The sequence below is a fragment of the Podarcis melisellensis genome, assembly GCF_964234715.1.
Source record: "Podarcis melisellensis genome assembly, chromosome: 2".
Lineage (NCBI taxonomy): Eukaryota > Metazoa > Chordata > Lepidosauria > Squamata > Lacertidae > Podarcis > Podarcis melisellensis.
Window position 1 is genome coordinate 116,530,226 of NC_138529.1, and position 6,000 is coordinate 116,536,225.

The following is a 6,000-nucleotide window of genomic DNA, read 5'->3' on the forward strand; positions in this document are numbered from 1 at the left end:
TCCTGTTGAGCTGTGGATTAATCAACACATTGTCTCTTGGCATCTTTGTTCCCCACAGCTGTTGAACACCCGCCTGCCTGGAGGGGCTGCTGTCTGTGTTTTTGTGTGTCTCGAACAGATGCCTACTATAGGCACAACTCCAACATGCAGAACTTTTTCTTCCTAGGATGATGATAAAGTTCAGCTGATGGAAGTCATAACCCAAAATATCTGGAGGGCACCAAACAGATAGCATAAAACAACACAAAATCACAAAAAGGACCAAATCATCTAAAAATCAAAATGGAAATTATAAACAATGGGAGAGGCCCCTCAGCATCAATAAAGTCTGTAGGTTACCTTTTCTGTTGGAAAAGTAGCTCTCAGCATAGGGATCTGGTTGAGGAAACCTGATGTAAATAAATAATGTGCAAATAAATAAATCACATGGCAAGCTTTGGGGTGCCAAGACAGAGAACGAGACTCAGTCCCAGATCTCTTCTTCCCCACACCTTTGTGGTGTCCGACTCTTCGTGACCCCATGGACCAGAGCACGCTAGGCACTCCTAAAGATAGAGATCCATTTTTAGAGATTTCTCCAAATCTCTGGACTTCCCACCTTCCCCTCCATGGGTCCTATTGTACACCCTCTCAACGGCAGATGATTTCATAATCCATATTTTATTTCTCTCCAGATTGTCCATAATATCCGCTACATTGCAAGTGTTGTAGTCTTCCTTTTTCTTTAAAGCTTTGCAGGCAGTTAGGGGTTCAAGTTGCAGATAGGTAGCCGTGTTGGTCTGCCGTAGTAGTCAAAACAAAATGTAAAAAAATCCTTCCAGTAGCACCTTTAAAAAGTAAAGGGACCCCTGACCATTAGGTCCAGTCGTGGCCGACTCTGGGGTTGTGGCACTCATCTCACTTTATTGGCTGAGGGAGCCGGTGTACAGCTTCGGGTCATGTGGCCAGCAGGACTAAGCCGCTTCTGGCGAACCAGAGCAGCGCACAGAAACACCATTTACATTCATGCCGGAGTGGTACCTATTTATCTACTTGCACTTTGACATGCTTTCAAACTGCTAGGTTGGCAGGAGCAGGGACTGAGCAATGGGAGCTCACCCCGTAGCGGATTCGAACCGCCGACCTTGTGATCAGCAAGTCCTAGGCTCTGTGGTTTAACCCACAGCGCCACGGCCAACTAAGTTTGTTACTGGTATGAGCTTTCGTGTGCAAACTTAGTTGGTCTCTAAGGTGCTACTGGAAGGGGTTAAAGTGACAGAGCTGGGAGGCCCAGAGAGGCTTGGAGGACAGCACGCCACACACACAAATACACACAGAGATTTCATAAAGGTATTTGAAGGAGGCTGCTGGCGGAGTGTAAATACTGGTGCCCTTTCCTGTTCTGCCATTGGGCTGCTCCCCCTGGAAACTGGTTCTGACCCAGAGGACTAGCTGCTTGCAGGACGGGCAGCCGAACTGAAGGGCAGGAGCAGATCTCAAAGGAGCGGTGAGCAGTGGCGTAGCGTGGGGGGTGCAGGGGGGCCGGCCGCACCGGGTGCAACATCTGGGGGGTTAGGGTTAAGGGGCGCAAATCCACCGGCTAGGGGGCTCAAATCCATGGGTTAGGGGGCGCAAATCCACGGGTTAGGGGACGCAAATTACTTGCCTTGCCCCGGGTGCTGACAACCCACGCTACGCCACTGGCGGTGAGTTAAATGCATGTAGAGGGGGTGTTGTTGTTCAGCTCTTGCAAGCAAAAAGTGGGCCCTGGGGGGGGCGATGGCCCTGCCCTACTGCATGCAACCCCTCTTGCTCCCAGTTTGTTTAAAAACGGGGTGGAGGCCGATTCAGGCTGAATGCAAACTGCATCTGAAACCCTCGCCCCCCCATAATTCTCAAAGAATTATGGGCACTGTAGTCTCTTAAAGGTTGCTGGGAAGTAAACTCAATTTATTTGGTTTTTCAAATTAAAATTTTACAGAGATATATCAAACATAAATAATAAAAAAACAAGATTCCTAGGAATCTCCTGAACTTCCATCCTCCCCTTTGTGGGTCCTATTGTTAATCATTTCCTCCCACATCTTTTATGATACTCCAGAATCTCAACCTGTGGGTCCCCAGATGTTGTTGGACTACAACTCCCATCATCCCTGAGCTCTGGCCTTGCTAGCTAGGGATGATGGGAGTTGTAGTCCAACAACATCTGGAGACCCACAGGTTGAGAACTGCTGCTCCAGATCCTTTGCCTCTTCCGTTATGTCCAGAATTCAACCTTAAACTACAAGCAATATTCCAATCCTACTAACGATTTTATCTGTTTGCAATGATCTTTAAGATAAGTTATAAATGTTCCCCTTTCCTTATTAAAATTTTGGTATTCCTGATTTCTGACTCTTCTGGTCATTTCCACCATTTCCGCATAATCCATTAACTTCTCAAGTAGGGACTGTGTCGATCACACAGAGTCCCCGGACGTTTCACCGTCTATTCTATTGATCCCTGTGCCACCACTTTATTTCTCGCTGCCACCACCCAGGCCCTACCTGGTACAATACTGAGTCCAGTCAGGGTTAAACTGAAACATAAACTTTTGTTTATTTCTTGCAGTTTAACAAGTGTGTGGTTTCATAAACGGTATTGGTCAATTACATTCATGGGGTGCCTATCCAGACCCATAACTTCCGCTACCTGCACTCACTCACTAAACCACCTCTCAGATATCTACTTGTCTTCCTAGCTCCTAACTGTTTCTGACTGGCATATTTCGCTACACTAACCAAACCTACCCACAAACTCTATCCCAATTCACTCCCACTCCAACCAACCACCCAACTCCCAACGAACTCCCCCCTTCCCCCTCCAAGAGCTGGTTTTATAGTCTCTTTGACTCCACCCCCTGGGTCCTGATTGGGTAACCTGTTTAACTATTTCATCTCCAGCACTCTCATATGTTAACATCACAGGGACTTTATCTTCTTTCCATCTCTGGGAGCAGCACCAAAGTGATCTCGTTGGGGTGCAAGCCTGGGCAGTGTGTCTGGAGGTCCTGGGCTGGCCAGAAGACAAGACCCTCCTCTTGGTCTCACTGATGGGGTCCAAAGGAAAGCAGAGCAAGGCGTTTGGCACCAATGCTAGCCCCGCTCAGAATAGGGCCACTGAACTCAGTAGACACGAGTAGCTTTGGTTCACCAATTTCTATGGTTCTACTCTGAACATGGAACGTAAGAGCCTGCTGGATCATGCCTATGGCCCATCTAGTCCAGCATTCTGTTCTTGCAGTGGCCAAACAGACGTTTGTTGGGAACCCGCAAGGAGGACCGGAGCACAAGAGGCCTCTTCCCTCCAACAAATGGCGTTCAGGAGCATCTCTGCCTGCGAAGCGGAAGTCAAATAAGTTGGAGTTCTTGTTATTAAATATACCAAGAAAAAAGCACACCAAGAACTCTGGCCAATACAGTGGTACCTCAGGTTACAGACGCTTCAGGTTACAGACTCCGCTAAGCCAGAAATAGTTCTTCAGGTTAAGAACTTTGCTTCAGGATGAGAACAGAAATCGTGCTCTAGCGGCGCGGCAGCAGCAGGAGGCCCCATTAGCTGAAGTGGTCCTTCAGGTTAAGAACAGTTTCAGGTTAAGAATGGACCTCCGGAACGAATTAAGTACTTAACCTGAGGTACCACTGTATAAGTTTCAAAAGTGGGAGTGGTCCCCACTCGCAAATCAATAGTCAATAGTCAATAGTCAAACAAAAACTAATCCATTCAAAAATATGTGTTCTGACAAGGATTGCAAACTCAAACAGAGATTACAAACTCAAACTCATAAGGATATGTATAACAATAATTCATTACAGTATTAAAGATAAGAGTTTATGAGTAGAGATAAGTTCATGTTAGTCCATAGTCAGATTTGACGTGAAGATCTTAGTTTCAATCATTGAGCAGAAGCCAGAAGTCAGTTATGGATCAGAAACCAGGAGAGGGCCCCGTTTCGATGTATTCACCTTCATCAGCGGGAAGTATCAAACATTACATGATAATACATTTAAATTCTAAATTATCATAAATTATAAAACAGTATTATGCAACATTTGGTTCCTTACCTAATTTTTAAGGGGTTGTGTAAGTTTGAAGAATTTGTATAAATATATTCTGTTCTGAAGCAGAAGTCAGCATAGAAGCTTGCCTTTGTTAGAAGTAGTTAAATGGAGGCTGGATGGCTGCCTATCAGGGAGGTTGTTGCAGCAGTTTTCCTACACTAGCCCGGTGATGGCGGTTGTCTCCGTCTGTGGATGTTTTATCCTGGAATATTTCATCTGTCTTGCCTCTGATATATTCCCCCCCTCCCCTCAGTATTTTACCCCTATAAACTACTCCCAAGAGTTTTGGCTGAAGATCAGCCAATAAAATAATATAGGTCTCTGTGAACATTCTGTGACATCATTGAAACCTAGCCAATGAGGAGGGGTGGACAGGGGAGGGAACAGCAAGGATGACCTTCAGGTTACTGTTTCAGGAGCTGCACTCGTCCTCGGAGAAGCTGCCCTGCATTTCAACCTAAGTTCCTTTTGGATCTCCACAAGAGCAGAGAAGCCCACTCAAGGAAGTCATGCAAGAGGACCATGAGGAGACCACCGTTGTGGATCCCCAACAGCATGTCTTTCACGCTGAAAGAGGTATGCAATAAAGCAAAACATGAATAAGTGCTGTGATGCAGCAGGCCAAAGGCCTGTCTCTGGCAGGGGTGGGGAGCAAGTTCTAACCAGAGGAAAAGGGATCCCTCCATAGAATCAGGAGACATAGTCCAGTCTTGTAATGGAAAATCTGCATGGAGTTCTGAAGCCCCAGAAGGTCCCAGATTACAATCCCTGGCATCTCCAGGTAGGACTAGGAAAGAGTTCCCTGTCTGAAACTCTGGAGAGCTGATGCCACAGTCACTAAATACAATAATGAGGTTGAGGGACCACAACGGCCTGATTCAGTTTAGGGCCATTTCTTATGTCCGTAAGAGCAGGAAGCAGATTTCGGCCAAAGTTTAAAGGTAAAGGTACCCCTGCCTGTCCGGGCCAGTCGTCACCGACTCTAGGGTTGCGCACTCATCTCGCTCAAGAGGCCGTGAGCCGGCGCCGTCCGAAGACACTTCCGGGTCATGTGGCCAGCGTGACGAAGTTGCAGCTGGCGAGCCAGCACCAGCACCGCACACGGAAACGCCGTTTACCTTCCCGCTAGAAATTTATCTACTTGCACTTAGGGGTGCTTTCGAACTGCTAGGTGGGCAGGAGCTGGGACCGAACGACGGGCGCTCACCCCGCCGCGGGGATTCGAACCGCTGACCTTACGATCGGCAAGTCCTAGGCACTGAGGTTTTACCCACAGCGCCACCCACGTCCCATGCGCCACCCGCGTCCCACGTTCTCACAGTTAAACTGTGAGAAGTGGCTTTTAATGTGTGACATTTTAATGTATTTTTAATCTTTGTTGGAAGCTGCCCAGAGTGGCTGGGGAAGCCCAGCCAGATAGGCGGGGTACAAATAATAAATAATAACAATAATAATAATAATAATAATAAATAATAATAATAAACCAACAACAACTACTACTACTACTATTATGTTCGAAAACCGAGGTACCACTGTATCACGAGGACAAATTGAACACCATCACACTTCTCTCCTTCTTCCAGCAGGCAGTGACTCTTTCCGCAAACGGAAGGCGCAGACATTTCCCACGGAGTGTCCCACAGGACTGGAGGAGCCCATATTTGTACGGAGCGAACCCCAGGGTGTTACAGAAGGAGCAGTTCGTCATCCTCACCAGGGACTGGAGACACAGCAGAGAAGCTGCCCTTCGGAGGGAGAAAGAAACTCTGTTCCTTTCTGGGGTGGCTACGAAGGACTTGGTGGATCTACAGTACAACAGAGAATCCCCCCAGGAGAGATCCAGGAGGGCAGCGAAGGCCACAGCTGGGGGCCAGACTTTGTGATCAGCAGGAGGAGCTGTAAGAAACGGGACAAGCCGTAC

At 47.4% G+C, this 6,000-nt stretch overlaps 1 long non-coding RNA gene across 1 annotated transcript; it reads left to right on the forward strand.

Annotated features, from left to right (window-relative positions):
• The first annotated feature begins 1,236 nt into the window (after positions 1-1,236).
• Positions 1,237-5,754, forward strand: LOC309364023. The gene is made up of 3 exons (XR_014165700.1): positions 1,237-1,486; positions 4,496-4,655; positions 5,663-5,754. It is a non-coding gene; the product is annotated as an uncharacterized lncRNA (long non-coding RNA).
• The last annotated feature ends 246 nt before the right edge of the window (positions 5,755-6,000 follow it).